The sequence below is a fragment of the Myodes glareolus genome, chromosome 3 (genome assembly GCF_982192425.1).
Source record: "Myodes glareolus chromosome 3, mMyoGla1.1, whole genome shotgun sequence".
NCBI lineage: Eukaryota > Metazoa > Chordata > Mammalia > Rodentia > Cricetidae > Myodes > Myodes glareolus.
The window spans coordinates 32,321,079-32,339,239 of NC_142028.1; the positions used below are offsets into that span (position 1 = coordinate 32,321,079).

The 18,161-nt window shown below is 44.8% G+C and overlaps 1 protein-coding gene across 34 annotated transcripts in view; it reads left to right on the plus strand.

Annotated features, from left to right (window-relative positions):
• The window catches only part of Cacna1c (calcium voltage-gated channel subunit alpha1 C), a 656,696-nt gene that overhangs the window by 468,324 nt on the left and 170,211 nt on the right, over positions 1–18,161 (plus strand). The gene's annotated exons all lie outside the window — the stretch shown is intronic.

The following is an 18,161-nucleotide window of genomic DNA, read 5'->3' on the forward strand; positions in this document are numbered from 1 at the left end:
CTATTTTTTAAATATATTTACTAAATGTCACTGGAGTCTTGATGGAAGATTCTGCATGGAGAGGGATGACTGTGAGAAGAAAGGCTTGTGAGTCATCAACAGCCTCTTCCAGACCTTTCTGTATGGGAGAAGTTGCTGGCCAAGAGACAGGCGTGAGTCTATGCTAAGTATGCTCTGAAAGGCTTTGTAGTAGGAAAAAATGCTCATAAAAATGGCATGTAAAATAAAAACTATAGATTCCAAAAAATGTTTAGGTGAGGAGTACGTAGTGCCGTGATGAGTAAGCTTTGGGGATCCAGGGGTGGGGTCTGAGGATCAGAAAGCCTTCCTGCAGGAGGTAGAACTTGAAATGGATTTCAGTGGACACACAAGGAAGAATATTACAAAAAGAAAGGACAGAGTGGTCCTGGAGATGCACACAGGAGGAACTGATATAGAAAAAAACAGACAAACTCCCAATGGCAGTGAAATGCCATGTTATTGAAAGTTGTGGTTGCTTTGTTTTATAGACTTTCCATAATAAAGTCCCTTTCCTTGTGAGGTCTCCACTCCTTCCCAGATGAGCCAAAGGACAAGCTACTCATAGAAAGAAGCATGGCACAGCATTGTGAACAATGAACATTGAGAACTGTGATCCAAATTTTACAACATCTATGCACTGGGTATGCTTGCTTATAGGACAATAAGCAAACCCCTTCCCATATATTCCTCACGAGTCCTTCTGTAGACGGCCTTCCAAGAGTGGACCGAAGCAAGGGAGGCAGCAGATGGAAGTATGAAGTCATCTTTTCGGCTCATGAGGCCTTTGATAAAAACCTGGAGCACCCTTGCTCTGATGGAAAATGGAATTAAGAACTGTCTCCATTCAAGAGAGACACCAGCTGTGCTCTCTCCCTGATCAGTCACTGTTGGTGGAATTTTCCTGTCTCAGAGCTGTGGTCCCAAATACCCAGCAGCTGTTTCTCAAATTACCATACAGAGGCTTAATATGACCTATAAATGTTTGACCAATAGCTCAGGCATATTATTAACTAGCTCTTACATTTTAAGTTAACTCATGTTCCTTATTTATGCTCTGCCACATGACAGTACCTTTGCTCAGTACTGTATGCCCATCTTGCTCTCTCCACATCTGACTGGTGTCTCCTCATTCCATCCCTCCTCATCCGAGGTCTCAATTTGATTTTGTTGCCTAACCATATCCTGCCTGGCTATTGCTCAAACAGCTTTTATTATTAACCAATGAGAGGAATACATATCCACAGTGTACAGAAAGACCATCCTGCCGCAAGCCATAACACCAGGCAATGGGACCACACTAGAGACTATGAGTCTTGTAGTTTATTGCAAAGAGGTAAAAGTGGTTAGTATGTAAAATAAATGAAAAAATGTTAAAATAAATTTAAAAAAAAGAGTTACTTATCTGTGTGCCCAGTTCCCAAAGTGAGGCACACTTATCGTGCAGCTGTCTGTGACTATGGTTCCCAGTGCCCACCTCAGTCTGTTCCTCTTCACTTCTTGATTTCCCCTCCTGGGATCAGCAACCATAGGGTGGCCATACTGACTAGGGAGCTAGTGCTCCACATGATCATCCTGTTGGGAATGTCTTCTGTGTTTACACCTTCATGGTCGAGAACAGTCATGATTCAAGTTACAGCCAGACAGAGTTTTCTAGACCCAAGGGCACTCACTTTCTGGTAGAGAGGAAGAAGGCTCAGACTTCATAGGTCCTAGCAAACAGTGAGAGAAGTGTGTGTGTGTGCGCGCGCGCACCTCCTAGTATCTAGGGAATGCCTTGTGATTCCAGACATGGTGAGTTCAAGCCTGCCTAGCATCCCCAAATCGTGTAACTTGGCTGTAATGGCTAGTTTTAACTGTCAATTAAGCACAACCTAGAATCCCTGAGAAGAGTCTGAATGAGGGATTGTCTAGATCAGGTTGGCCTGTGGCTATACCTGCAGGGGTTATCTTGATTAGCTGATATGAAAAGACCTGGCCACTCTGGGTGGCACCATTCCCCAGGCAAGAGATCTTGGATGGTGTAAGTATAGGGAGCAAACTGAACTCTAAGCAGCATGGATGCATTCATCCTCTCGGCTCTTGAATGTCATGTGACTAGCTGCCTGGAGTTTTTTCCTTGACTTCCCTGAAGTGATAGCCTGTAACTTGGAGCTGTAGGACAAACACACCCTTTCCCTCTGAGTTTGTTTTTGTGGGGGTGTTCTGTCACCACAACAGAACTGAAAACAGGACTGTGGACCTTTAATTGGCAACTTTTAGAGGAAGCTGAGTCTTGGAAAAGAGATCCCTGTCAGAGCAGAGGCTCAGCCGCAGTGCTTCATCCTGGTGTTTCTGACTGCCTATAACCACCTCTGGCCCTTTAATTCTGGTGAACATTACATAATCCCTTGGGTGGTGGCAGGCAGTGCGTTAGAGTACAGGTAGTGAGCAGAGCAGATGATGGGGCTTCATCAGCCCTCACTGACCCCCAGCCTGGCAGACTCAGCCCTGCTCCTTCACCTTGCAGGACATGAGCTGGTCCTGTATCAGCGTCTTCCTTCAGCACTCAGCCTCTGAACCTGTCCACACTCCTGCTCCTTGCTGAGTGCGCTGCTTCTCGCTTGCTGTTCTTGTCTCCTATCTTTTCCTTCTTTCTGCCTTGCTTCCTCTGCTTTTCTGTCACTACTTCCTAAAAGACTGTCTGCCGCACAGACCTTATCAGCATGAAGGTTCTCTTACAGAGCTATATTGAGAACATGGGTATTACCCACTGGCCCTCCCACATTCTACTACTGAGACTACCAGGCCCCCTGTCCTCTCCTCAGAATCAACCTTGCACAATAGCCCAGTCTGCCATCTCTGCCCCCTTGGTCCCAGGAAGCAGGCAGAGTAACCACATCTTGTCATAATCCTTAACCTTCTGCTCCTCTTCCTGAGTCAGAATGTGTGACTGGGACACAACCATGGCTATCTACTCGACCACTATCAAAATGGGGATGCTTTGGCCAGCAAATTCCAAAACTCCCAATATGATAAAGCTATTTGGTAACAGCAAACAGGACTCAGATTCCTATGCTTCCCACAAGAAGCCAGAGAACATGATGGGCCCCTAATTTTATGGCATCTGTGACACCCACTGCCACATGCAAGCATGCATGAACACACGACACACTATTCTCGCTATTCTGTACCTGTCTACCCCATGGCAAGTGGCAGCCCAGGACTGTTGTCCTCAGGATACTCTGGAGGGTTTCTGTGAATAGCATGATTTTCCCATACTCCACAGAGGTGGCTTTCCGACAAGCTCCTGTGCACATCCCCTGGCCTGCTCTGTTTCAAGGCGCCTGTGACGTTCCTGATGCTGGTGTGGCTTGCCTGCCAGAGTCAGAGCAGAAGCATGGCTGTAAGGAAGAAGTGATGCCCACTTTTTCTCCAACCCCAACTGCAAACAGTGCTTTGCTGTGCCCTGCTCTTCCCTCAGCTAAGCAGCTCATCTTTCTCCTTCCAGATACTCCTGCGGCACAAGTCCAGGTCACAGCCCAGGCCTGGCTCTGCTGCCTACCGTTTCTCTGTTTCCTGCTTTGCCCCAGTTTCTCTGTATACAAATTGTGATTAATAATATGCACACCACAGATAATAACAAACCTTTTCCTGATAGAGTCCTCTTCCCCTCCAGCAGTAAAGTCTTTTCAGTCCAGCCCTGAACAAGCCACAGCAGTTGTATGAGAAAATGACTCCGAGGTCACCAAGTCAGTGAATTCATCTAGTGAGCACCTCATGCTTTCTCGTCTCTGCTGCCATGGAGTTTTGCAAGAAATAAATAGCAGTGTGTGACTAAACTGGAGAACTCATATTATTGGGGAGAGCAGGGTAAAAGAAAAATATCAGTGACAAAGAATACATGCCACCAACAGCGAAGTTAAATGTACTGTGGAGTGCAGTCCTCGCCCAGTAACAAGAAGGAACCCAAGCAGGAGGGTAGCAGGAGGTGGCCCATTGAGGCAGTGGACAGCCTCAGGTAAACCTTTGACTCCAGGAACTTGATTAGGTAATTAGCCGGCCCAGTGGTCCAGGAGGCAGGGATATCACCCCTGATTTATAAGCAGAAAGGACAGCCTGCGACACTTCACCCTCAGGAATGCAGGGAGGTGGACACTGAAGAATGTAGTCAGAACAGATGTGCTGGGCTGCCCCACAGAGAGGACTAGCTGGATAGAATGAGGTAGCTGATAGCCAAGGTGTGGGCATACTTGCGTTTCAAGAAGTCATGAATCCCTTGGACTACAAGGGATAAGGAGACATCGCTCTATTGCCACCTCAGGATTCAGTGGTGAAGTTGGCCTGCAGGTGAGCAAGCATGGATTTATGCCTGCATGGAGCCAGCTGCTTGACTTTCCTTTGTCCAGGAGACTTTGGCTTTCTTAACTGTGAAATGAGAGGGTTAAACTGTTCTAGCGTTATATCCTGAGTATTGTCATTCTGTATTTTGAAAACAGAGAATAACAGTGGTCTAGGAATTCTTTTTGAGATACTAATTTTAGAATTTTGATAGTCGTTGGCAAGTCATTAGTTTCTGAGATAGTAGTGGTCAGACAGTTAGGTGTTGGTGATATATATATATATATATATATATATATATATATCACATAATAAGTCAACAGGCATGATCAGAGGTGGAAAATATGCCACGTGAAAAGTCAACAGGCATTTCTTTGCCTGACTTTTCTTCGAAATCTCGATCATGCAAAAGCAGCCAATAGCAAGGTGACTAGCACTTACTTAGAACTAATGGTAATGATAAAGTCTGCTTAGACCTGAAGTGACCCATACTAAGTGCTGGAAAGGAAGAAAATGAAAACACAGGGATTCAGGATCCCGGTAAGTGATTGATGTGCCGACCATGAGCTCCATGCCTTTCTAATACTCACTTCCACATGCAGACTCCTGCAGTCTCTAGTTAAAGGACAGCAGCAACACTGCTGAGGACCACCTTCCCAGAATCCTCATGACTGGCCATAATGCCCCAGTTCCTTAGTCCATAAGATGGGGCCTAAAATTGCATCTGTCTCATAGAAATTTTGAGGATTCAACAAGTGGATGCTGGCTAGAAATTTAGGGTTGCATTCCATAAATTGTAAGCGTACTACAACTTGAAGAAGGATGCTTAAAAGAAATCTCATACTAGCTCAGAGTTGAGAATAATAGATGGTTATTTATTTAGAGGTAGAATCACAAATCAGAATCCTCTGCTGGAACAGAGAACAGCAACTGAATCCCATAGCTGGAAAAGAGGTCAGATGTGCGCTTTACTTCAGCATAAATAGTATAAGATGCCATGCCCCAGTGGGCAGGTAACTTATAGGATACTGGCTGTAGGATTTCTTACAGCATCTCCCCTTTTGTTTAAATAAGAGAGTTCTATGCCTAATACAAAATTATATATAACAGGAACAAATATATTTAATAATTATCCTATCCTAATGAGTTTAAGTCTTGTATAATAAATAACTTGGCCAAGTCATGAGAGGAAAGTAACTACAACTACCTAGTCTTCAACCCCATCGAAGATCCAAGAAGGGAAATAATATTACTTGAGTAAGTAGGAAGTGCAATCAAAATGTACAACAAATGACAGAGACAACTGGCCACATGGGCAATCACCCAAAGTTTCATTTGTAGCATTGAAGCAGCCAACTTTGGCTAAGGCCTAGATGATCTGACAGACCATTTTCAGAGGCAGGAACTTTTTCAAAACCATCTTACCCTGTATGGCAAGATTTGACAGTCTTTATCCTTGTGTCCTGCTTATCTGTTTCCAGATACCATGTACCTTGTCAATGGTGGAGGCATGGGTAGTTCCTTGCCCAAAGGCCAATTTTTCCAAGAAGGAAACAAACTCAGAGTGGAGTGTCTTCAGTGCTCAACATTCTCTCAGGAGCAATAGTGTCTCACTTCCACAGAACCCTAAGTTCTTTAAATGCCATATTCTACAACTCTTTGAAGTAGGTGAAGATTGCCTATATATGCAGAATACAATCTCTATGTATCTAAAGAACCAGATTAGTCTAAGTATGACAAGCATAGATGACTATTGATCTATAATTCCTAATACCTATGTAATTTAAAGACTTAGCCTTCATATTAGAACATTATACAATAAACAACTGTACAACAAATGAGGACATAAATAGTATAAGAGGCCACGCCCCAGTGGGCAGGTAACATAAGGGCTACTGGCTGTAGGATTTCTTACGGCAACAACTATTGGTTGTCTGCATTCCTATGACCCCAGCTTCCTTCTACTTGCATTGGGTTCCAAGTTGGTTTAGTTACGAAAGGCAGGCTTTCTATGCTTGAATAACACTCATGTCAGTCAGCTTTCTGTTGCTGCAACAGAAGCTGAGAAAGGAAACTTTATGAGAGGGGCTTGTTTCAGCTCATGGTTTCAGAGAATCTCATCTGTGATTAATAGGTGCAGTTGCACCCCTCCTCAAAGTGACACACACACCTCTAGTGACCAAAAGACTTGCACTAGGCCCCACCTCTGAAGTTTCCGTCACCTCTCAATAATGCCATCCTGGGGTCCTTTGCATGGACCTTTGAGATGTGATCAGGATCCAGACTGTAATCGCTTTTCTGAAGGACAGGTTATAGTCGATAAAACTAGAAGATCTTACATGTAGAGGTGCAAATGCAGTATCGTACAATTTTATGGTTGTATAATTTCACAAGTCTTCTTCTGTTGGTACACATATTTTATAATCATACCCTATGTTACTGTTTCTCAGTAAACAATCAGATGGCTTAAGTAAATTAGAGAAGAAACCGAAACACAGACTTCTATGTGCCTGTTTACCTGCCATTTCTGGGGCTCCTGCTGTATAAGTAGGTGCTACGTCTTTAGACACTGCTTTCTGCTCTCCTCTGACTCCTTTTCCAGAACCTCGCGTGCACACGTGTTTAGTCATCACAGATTATTTCATTCATCCTTTTCCCACTTCTTTTTTTGTCTGTGTTCTACAGATTGGATGATTCCTTTCTTTCTTTCTTTTTTTGTCTTATTTATTTATTCATTTTGGTTTTTTTCGAGACAGGGTTTCTCATAGCTTTTTGGAGCCTGTCCTGGAACTAGCTCTTGTAGACCTGGCTGGCCTCGAACTCACAGAGCTCTGCCTGCCTCTGCCTCCTGAGTGCTGAGATTAAAGGCATGTGCCACCACTGCCCAGCTGGATAATTTCTTTTATCATTCTAATTCACTTGTTTTTGTTCTTTTCTTCAACTGCTGTTTCTATCTTCAGTGATCTTATTGAGTTTTTTATTCTAGTCTTCAGCTCAGTTGCTTTTTAGAGTTTTAACTTGGTTCCCTTTAATACAGTTCCCAACCACCTATGGCGTCCCTCTTCCCCCTCTTTAATATGACATATTTATTTGACCAGCTGTGTGTTTTCCAATCTCTCTCTCTCTCTCTCTCTCTCTCTCTCTCTCTCTCTCTGTGTGTGTGTGTGTGTGTGTGTGTGTGTGTGTGTGTTTAAGTGCATGCATAAACAACTGTTTAAAAATATGTCTGCTGATTCTAGCATCTAGAGAATCTCATTTTGTGTTGGATGCATATCCCGTTTTCCCATTTCTTTTTGTATCTGGTGATTTTTATGAGCCATGGAATCATGGGTAATATGCTATAGAGACTCTAGAATCTACCATCTTCCTAAGTTTTTAAATTCTTCAGCAAGCAGCTCAGGTTCTGCTCTTGTGTAGACTTGGTTTTATTCTTATTGGTGTGTAGATCAGTTGAAAAACCAAGCCCCTCAACCTTCAAATTCTGTTTCCACTGAGCCATCTTCCTGATTTGAAAATATATAAGCTTTTTTAAAATTATGTGATTTCTTTTTTAGAGTTTGGAGGGTTCACCTCCGTGAAAACTACCAGTGGCAGAGTTTCCACTGATGTGTTAGTCGGAGCAGAATGAGGAGATAGTGAGCATTTTGTTGAAACTGCATAGGAGAATGAGCAGATAGTTCGCGGTCACCATGAGCAAGTGAACAGCAACCAAACCATGGTTCTTGCTTTCACAGCTCCTCAGCCAAAAGAGAGGAAGTTGTGAGCTGCTTGGATAGAAAAGTATTTTTTGGAGAAATACATATAAATATGGAGAGGGGGACTCAGTTTGGTAACATTTTAGTGAGTTATTTGCCACCAAACTCATGAGAAAATTCATTATTTTCCCCAAACCTGCACTGTCTGTGAATTTTTTAAGAAAAGATTAAAAACCTGTGATGAGTGTGGCCATACCATCTTGTCCCCTCCTATCTAACCTTATCGTTAGATCACTCAGCAGATAGCCAGTCTCCAGAAATTTCATTTTAAAAGTAGCCACGGGCATTGAGAGACCCAATTCTCTAGTTCTGGGAGGGACGTCAGCAGGAAGACAGTGGGGGCAATTTCTCTCACATGGTGTTGCTCTTCAGAAGTGCAGGCTACTCTTGCTTTTGGAAATGTCAGGTGAGGTCATTTGGATCAATTGTCCCGATGAAGACAGCATTTGATACACTGGGAAAATCTTCTGAATTGTACAACACTAGGAAAAGATATTTGACAGTAACAAACATGAAAAGTCTCTGGAGAAACACAACACCGTCAAAGCTGTCAAATTATTTTGAAAATCAGTTTTTTGAAAATAAGTAACTCATTATACAAAATAGCTAGGTATGCAGGGAAACAAAGTAAATAAATGAAAATGAGCAAAGATTATAGACAATAAAAAAAAGACACACAGGAGACCTGGAACTGATACTAGCCAGCTAGAGGATGTAGAATGTTGTTTACTGAATATAAAGACATCAAAGACAAGGCCAGTAATTTCCCAGAGAGCCAGAAGATGTGGGAAACAACCAGATGTAAGTTTAGAAGCAAAGAATACAAAAGCTAAAATTAAAAAATTTCAAAGTAAATGTTGACATAGCTGAAAACAGTTATTGAGCTGTAGAGAGAACAGAGGAGGAAGATTCAACAAGAATAAAAAACATGAGAAATCCAGCAAGACTGAAGAATTGGTGGGTATTGAATTTTATTAAATGTTCTTCCACACTTACTCACGGTTGTTATTCTATGATAATTGTATCTTAGCTTGTCAATGCCGTGACTTCCCTGACACAATGGGGGACGCTGACAGAGAAGGACGTAGGCTGTCTACTGAGCTAGGAATGGTCTCTGCCATCCTGGGTGACACTTGCCCTGTGATATGTGACAAATCACCTTGTGCCATGCCTTCACTTTCTGTAGTTTTTAAAAGAGAATAAGAAATGGGAGGAACTGATGCCTCAGAGTCCCCAGAAGTTGCCCAAGGGGGTTTGTTTCTGCTCTGTGTACGTCAGAAAGATGCAGTTCGTGAGCAGCAGGGTAGGCAGAGAAGGGCGCCTTGTGATCTTCTGATGGATTAGAGTTGTCATGGGAGACATGCTATGAGAGCTGTGAGGCCTCCCTGGGGACCAGAGGACAGAGAACTTCATCTGATGTGGAGCAGAGTAGGCGGGCCTTATGAGCAATTTGTCATTTTTGCCTGGGATAGTTGCTAAGGAGTATGCGTTTCAAAGTTTTGCCTTTGAATTTCAGCCCTACCATTGAGCAGATCTATAGACTTGGACAAGTTGTTTATGTCATTCAAACCTTGGTTTGTTTCTATTTAGGAGTGTGGAGAAATTCAGTAGAGTGGTGTACGGATCACACAAGCACAACACCTAGCATGTGCTGAGTCTTCAGGAAGTATAGCTAGCTTCGGATCACCTTGTCTCCTTCCTTCCATATTCAATTTTCTTCTGACCACAGGGTTTCTTTAATGTCCTTTTCTCCGAGCCTCTCCCTCGCTAACCCAGATTGCCAATATAAAATGATCCTTTTGGTTTCTAAGTCATTAGGCAGCAGGGTGGCCACCCTCCTTCCCAGGAACACAAGTGTCCCTTAGTGTTCAGCAATCTCTGTTGGGTACAGAAATATATATGAATGAAAGGATTAAATTGAAAATAAATGAACATACACATCTAAATGACAACATGCAAAATCCTAAGATGTGGAACTCCAAGACACTAGACAGGCAAGAACCCCTCCCCCTACAATAGGAAGACTCTTCCAAGGAAGAGAATATGCTAGCATCCCTGAGCTCAGTGTAGCCATTTCTCCTTAACTTAAGAATGAGCTGTTATCCTCCCTTCCTAGCTTCAGACCTGTTTTCTTGCAAAAGCCATTACGCTTATGAGACTATTTAAATGTGTCTGTTGTCTCATTAGCTAAAGGATATCACAGACTTCAGTTCTGTGAGATTCATCACATCTCTAATTCCTAGTGAGCACAAGCAACAGGTTCCTATAGATCAGAAGTAAGGACGAGTCAGTGGTCATAACTAGTGATGCTCATGACCAGCACATCCCCCAGTGCTGGGGGCTCATGTGCTCTACACTGGGTTGGGCACACCTCTGGGATGAGGGCCTGGAGTTGACTAGTGAGTTAGGGTCAAAGGTTGTTTATATTATTACTCCTTCAGAAGGAAGCTGTTGGTTCACAAAGCTTATCTGGCTTCCAAATAGAGAACCACCTGCTGGCTTTAATGAATGGGCGATGGCGCCACACAGAAGGTCTGACACTTTGCCCACTCTGTTCTAGCCCATCTTTTCTTCATCTTATTGGCTCTTCCCACTCTGCTGTCTGGCTGGGTATTGTAGTAAGAGGAGTGGCAGGCTGCATCCCACCACCCGGCTAGCTTATACCCGAAATAATCACACAGAAATTGTATTAATTAAATTACTGTCTGGCCCATTATCTCTAGCCTATTATTGGCTAACTCTCACACCTTGATTTAACACATTTCTACCAATCTGTGTAACATCACGAGGTCATGGCTTACTGGGAAAGATTCTAACCAGTGTCAGTCTCAGGTAGGAGCTTCATGGTGTCAGCCACATTGCCTTCTTCCTCCCAGAATTCAGTTCTGTCTTCCCACCTACCTAAGTTCTGCCCTATCAAAAGGCCAAGGCAGTTTCTTTATTTAGCCTATGAAAGCAACACAAATACAGAAGGACCTCCTCCACCAGGGTATGCCAACTGAAGGCATTATCTTAGAAAGCTGCCTTTCCTCCCAGCTTCCGGTTGGGTTCAGTGGATGGAGAATCATGTGGGAACTCAGAAGGAGGGAAGAGGGTATTGTTGAATCCCCTGATCATTCCTTGAGGACCATACCAGGTAGTCTTGACCTCCTTGCTCCCTGTCTGCGAGGAGCCTTCTTGGTCACCTCTTCAGGATGGGGTGATTACTGCCTCTCCCAGGATATTGCTCTGCCTGTGATCCTTTTACCCTTTGCCTACATAGAACATGGAGAACAGGGAATGATCCTGCTCCGAGTGTGCTGTTCATTTCTTGCTGGAACCTGCTATCCTAGAAGTTAAACCTTTCTCCAAAGACGTTTTCAGTGTTCACCATGTGCAGATCCTGTACGGGAGAAGTTGGTAGATGCCATCTAGGTGGAGAACTTCTGCAGGTTTCTGGTCTGCGCCATGATATGATGGAAGCAACATTTAGGGATGAATCATGGGTGAGGCTGCAGAATGGGTAGGGGTGTCAAAGAATTAAAGAGAATGTCCTGTGTTCCAATCCAAGTAGGACACAGGAAGAACGGCAGTGGCTGCAATGGAAGCTATGGCAATGGCAGACATGGTGTTTAAGAAACAGGTATAATCAGGTGGTGGCGCACGCCTTTAATCCCAGCACTCAGGAGGCAGAGGCAGGCGGATCTCTGAGTTCGAGGCCAGCCTGGTCTACAGAGAGAGTTCCAGGACAGCCAGAGCTGTTACACGTAGAAACCTGTCCCAAAAAACAAAAACAAACCAAAAGAAAGCAGGTAGGCCTAAATGACTGCACATGTTCATATTTATGGGAACTGGCTTTAAGAAGATCAACTCAAGTTTAGGTCTGTGAATGTGTTGGGTTGGTAGGACATGGTAGGAGAAGCATGATTTGAAGTTAGAAGAGAAGGCAAAGAAAATGTTGGTGTAGATTTTGACTCTGACTACTGACTATTTTTTAAAAATAAGTTAATTAATTATCTGAGAATTTCATACATATATTTTGTCCATATGTGCCTCCTACAACTCCTGTCCAACTTTGGGCCCATCCTTCCATTCCCTCCCTCCCTCTCTCTCTCCCTCTCTCCCTTCCTTTCTTCCTTCCCCTTATGACCAGTTTGTGTTGCTCAAACACTCTTTACTATGGGGCCTGCCTTGGAGTGTGGTCAGTCTACCGAGGATCACACCCTTAAGGAAAACTCCCCCTTCCTCTCCAGTAGCTGTTAATTGCCAATCCATCCTGGTCTGGATGCGGGACTTCATGCTCACCTCCCCTCTTCATGCCGATATTAGTGACCCCTTTCATTCCACTGTTGCACCAGTGGGCATATCTTGCCAGGGCAGTCATTGTTGTAGCTCATAGGGTTTCAGTTGGATAAGACTGGTGATTCATTTTTTTCCCTCTGGTAGTATACCTGGCACTTCCAGCACTATGAAAGCTAGCCAATTGGGATGGGGTTTTCAGGTCAATAACTACTTGATTTCTCCATGTTTTATGACTCTTGTTTATACTATATTTTCAGCAGTAGGCTCTTACCATCAAACTCTGGATGGTAGCCAAGAATAATGGCAATAACCTGTAATATTTTGGGGTCTATGGGACTCCACTGGCAAATAATTTAAAAAGATAAAACTCATTCCTGGTATTGGGATTTTTTTTTGTTAGAATATGATGTCTAGTTGGGGTATTGTCCCCCTGTCAAAGGTTAACTCCATTTAAACATTTGTATGTATGTATACAGTTTTAAAAGCTTCTACGGTAATAGGTAAGCCTTTGCCTATAGGTTTCTCTCTCTTTTTTATTATGTGAGAATGTCATAGGTGAGCAGCTGTCTTGCATCACTTCTACTCAGCTGTAATTCTTGGGACTATAGTTAGCTGGCTTTGCAAACATCTGGTTATTTGTCTCCCTATCTAGCTGGAAGCTGCTGTGACCAGGCCTGCATCTTTGTGCTTTTTACATAGTCATCTCTCAACAGAGTCCCGGAATGGGGGAGTAAAAGAGAAGAATTAACTGTCCGGGTCACAGAACGCTAAAGCTACAGTTGCAGAGACAAGACAAGGGGTTTTTAGATGAAGAATAATCATGGATAAACAGGCAGGGAAAGAGCGGTTGAGGAGGAGGCCTAGGCTGGCTGGGGAGAGGAGGCAAGCAGCCCTCAGGGTGCTGCATAGACAAGAGTGATAATGGCAGAAGTCACTGTCAGAAAAAAAAAAATATGCTGAGCTCCTGCCTTTCTTGCTGTAGTGTTGGATGCAGTCATTGGTCTCACCCATAACTCTGCTGAATGGCTCTTACTACCAGAAGTACTGGCCCCAGCGCCCATCACTTATGCTCCCGGGGTGAAGGGCACAGGAATATGTCTTCCTGTGTCATCCTCTGTAGTGCTCATATGTTCAAAACTAAGTAAACAAAAAACATAATAAATAGTGTATAGTGTAGTTAGGCTGGCAGTGCGCTTTTTAGCATCTCGCACGGACACTTCATGTTTTTACTAATTCCAAATATCCCAAAGGTACGGTATTGCTAGAAGTAACTCACACCTCCGTGGCATTCAAACTGCTTCAGAGTTCTCAGGAAGGCTGTGGATGCACTTGCTGCAGCTCCCGACTGACCAGGTGCTCTGAGGCCTTGCCTTGCAGAGTGGTGCTGAACCAGCACACAGCATTAATAATTGCTGGGACTTGCTTGGAAATGCAAACTCACGTCCCAGCCCAGACAAACCGAGTCAGAATTGTCTTCTGCTCCCAGGGCCACCACTCAGTAGCTGTGCCCCCATAATCAGGTCATTTCCTCTTTTCGTACTGCCTTGTCAACTATGGTTTATAGCATATAGTTCTGAGAGTTGTGACCAAAAGGAAGCAGAGTAATTCAAGGGGAATAACAACAGCAGTACCCTGGCTGGGGTGTTCTCAGGACATGATTTCTGGGGTTACAGGGCTTCGATGTGTCGGTGGGATCTTTCACCCATTCTCTGCGATTCCCCAAGCCCTTTCACAAGAGCTCGTTCAGTCAGCCAGTGAGTTGCCCCGAGGATCACAATACACTACCTTTTAAGGTATCCCATGCCCTCTGCACACAGGGATGCTCTTGAATCGATTCTGTTTGTTCCTGGATACTTCCTAGTTAATCCTCCTTTCTTCCTCTGGTTATATCAAAATAATTATCCCCACCGTCCTCAAAACAGCAACCTAAGTCATGGGAAAATCATTCGCTACTAACAAGAAACCCTGTCGCCTGTGAACTTGTCCTATCCCATGCATCTTATCTCCTGCTGTAACTTTCAGTTTTTTGGGTGATTGCTGTGCTTGCTGGTGTGCTTGTGGACCCCTTGGCTGCTGTGCCCTTTGCCTTCTGAAGACACCTGCGCTTGATGTTTTTTCACTCTGGGAGTTCTGCTGCATGCCTGCACACAAAGATGAGAAGACAGGATGAGACTCAAGGAACTCTGGCTAGGGCAGGCAGGGAGCCGCATTTCAGGCAGAGAGGCATGAAGCCAGGGACCTCCAGATGGCTGGGCATGCTGCTGGAGTGTAAGGAGAAACTAGGAGCCGTAGAAGCCAAAACATCTAAGGAGGAGGTGGACTCGTCTCTGTAAATGACAGGAATCACTGGTGCACTTAAAAGTGACGTGTTCCACTGTGTCCTTTGATAAGAACAGTCTAATTGTCGCACGGGAACAGGGAAGGCATGCGAGCTGGAGGGGGCTGGTTAACTGAACGTCTGAGAGGATGGAAAGTGGGTGGAAAGTCGTGAACTGAAGTCCCCCAGACATACATACGTGAAAAGCTAACTGATGCTCTCTCTTTGAGGTTGAGGGAGTGAGCAATTGTACCTACACCAAGTATATTTTCTGATTTCTCTTTCATAAGCATTTTCTGTTTTCTCTGTAATTAGCATGTAGTATTTATATAGTAAAATAGTTTATTCCTGTCTATTGATAGTTGAACATCAAGCTAGCAGGATTTGGAATCTGGTTGGCTGGGAAGTCTGGGGAATGCACCTCCTGGGCCGAAGCTCAAGTGGGTGGTATGTCCACCAAAAACCAGAGCGCATAACTCCTTAGCAGTGTTGATGGCTGAGTGAAACACATGGGCCGCTATGGCTTCCAGCTGGTGTCTTCCTCATGGTGCTTCATGCATCCTGAAGTCACCTGTTCATGTTGCACCAACCAGACAACTGACTGCACTACTGCAGAACCAGCCCTGCGGTGCAGCCACTCAGAGAACACACTTCCCCTGCTGTCAGTCAATATTTACCTAGTGCCCCAGGGATGCTCTTCACAGGCAGGCCTTGCTGATGAAAAGAGCAGGCATGGTCTATCTTCACAGAATGCCACCTAATTGGAAAGACAGATGTAAATGTTTTAAATCCCTTTAGCTCACATAGCATTCACAACATACAATTCACATGGAATGTGACGAAGGAACGCGGGATGATTCTAAGAGGGTGTCTATCAGGGGAAATGGCTCTGATTAGGGGTTTGGAGGATTCTTAGGGAGGGAGCTGGAGAACGGGTGCCAGGGAAAATTCAGATAAGGCATTCTGAGGGGAGGGAATGGTCCCTGTATCTGTGCTGTGGGGTGGCGGTACAGCTGCACCATCCTTAACAGTGCTGTGTCTGAGACCTGCACACTAGGTGTTCCTGTCGTCCAGTGAATGTCCTGTAGGGCACTTGCACACACCGCCTTAGTACAAGTCAGTTGCTGGAGGTGGCCTCTGGGTACAGAGATGGAACAAAAACAAGTAGTACAAGTACCACTGTCACCACAGTTTTATCATGAGCATTTAAAAATAATTAAACACCTTATTTCATTGATTTGTGAATTGCTTGTCTATGCACGTGCATGTGTGCATGTGTGGTGTGGTATGGTGTGGTGTGTGTGTGTGTGTGTGTGTGTGTGTGTGCACGCATGCGCGCGTGCCCTGCAGAGCATATGTAGAGGTCAGAGGGCAATTTGTGAGTGTCAGTTCTCTTTCTGCCATGTGACTCCCAGGGATCGATCAAACTCTGACAGTACAGTAAATGCCTTAAGAAGTCATTCAGCCATCTTCTGTCATCTTTAAATGTTACTCACCGTCCATTACTGCATGTGTCACATTTTGATTGCCGTAGGAAGCACCACAGGCGTGTGAGGGATGCATGTCTTGGTCAGTGTTCTGGCAGTCATAATGCCGGTAAGCAGTGGGCACTTCTAGCTCCATTTTCATCCTCGGGTACCACATGTTCCGTGTCACATGGCTGAGGCATCTTTAAACCTAAGAGATGCTATTTGTCTGAAACCCAGAGAGCACGATAGGGCAGAGACTGCATGGAGAGGGGGATAGTGGACCCTACAGTGCCTTCGGAGCTCTAGGAAATCTGGCCTTCCTCCTAAGAGGCACTGAGTTCCAGAGTGGCTTTTTATGTGACCTGTCTGGCTTCCGCCCAGAGCGCATCTCCTTCTACGTCTGTCGCCTGTCTGTTTCTTGGCACTTGAGGCTGGTGCTGGAGACCTGATGTCTCCCTGGTGGCCTGGCAGCCAAGATGGGGTTCCTTGCTCCCGTGGGGAGCATTTAGAAGACTCCTCAGCACCCATCAGCCTCTCTTGGAAGTTGCTTTGCGACTCAGCTTTCTTCATGGCTTGGCAGACTTTAATGCTAATGTACAACTTGCTAATTAATGGAATCGTTTGGATCTAATGCTAGCCTATGAAGTGCTCACACTAATTCTCAGGTAAAACTATTCTAGCTTTCTTTTTTATTTTTTTTCCCTTTTCCTCAGCTTGGCTTAATATCTGGGGAGAGTTCTTCTAATTAGTCTTGTGGAAATCACTGCCTGCAGCTCAGACCCTTAGTGACAGCTTCGGGGCTTGAGAAATGCGGTCAACTGTGGTTATCCAGGGTTACAGGCTACAGCAATGCCGAAGAACAGTACAGAAAGACCTTGGCGTCTGAGAGGACTGGGGAAGATAGCAAGTCCTATGAAGAGGCTATAAACATGCCAACCCCATGTGGGACTTGCATGGGCTTTGCTCTCCTCTGGGTGCTGCAGGCACCCTCAGGACGATGTTCTCAGCTGTCTTCTCCCTGCTCTCCTGGAACATGGACACCTAGTGTGCTTGCTGTCCATAGAAAGCGCTCAGGAACTGCCACAAGCTTCAGAGTAACCTGTTATTGTCACCTCGTTGTCCTGTCACAGCCCCTTCCTGGTAGCATTCCTAGTGAGCATCTTTGGTGGAGCCACTAATTGCCTCTCCCCTGCCGACTCTGGGGCAGCCCGATAAGATGAGTGTTCTTCGCGGGGCTGTCCATTCACTCCTCTGCCTCCCAATGGTATCTGGGTATTTTTAGTTTTTTTCTTGATAGTATGTACAGGACAAAGTTTGCTGTGTTAACTACTTTTGCAAGTGTAGTTCAGGGGCACTCTGTGTATTTGCGCCAGTTCATCTAATCTGCAGAACTTTCCTCGTCCCCAAACTGAACCCCCATGCTGTTAAATAAGAAGTCCCTTCCTATGGAGCTTTTGAGTGTGACGTCCAGGTGATGTTTCCCCTGGTAGAACTGTGGACTATACAGTGGTCCCCTTAAATACCACTAGGAAGATACCGTTAGGGATACACTGTTGGCCCTGATACAGTGGTTCTCAGCTGTATCCTGCTGGTGAGATAGTCTCTTCCCTGGAAATCACACCCTCCTGGATTCCTCCCCATCAGTCTGATCTATGTTTGAGAGCAGGTGGGCTGATGATAGGCTCTAGTAATCCACCACCGAGAAGCCCGGGAGATGACTAAGTCCTGTGTGGCTGTGGGTAGTCACAGTGAGTTCTCATTGTGCCAAGCTCCAGGAGAAAACACACTATCTCTGAGATGGGCTCTTTAAAATCTTGATAGCTACAGCTGAAAACAACACGTTCTCCCCCTTGGAAGTACAGCATCTGCCGATCCTTCTATTTGGATGTGTCGCCAGGACGGAGTTGGCGTCAAGCCAACTTGGATTTTTGATTCTTGCCCTTTTGTTCATGGGCTGTGACCTTGAGACTCTGTTTCCTCATCTCAAGCATGGGACTCCTG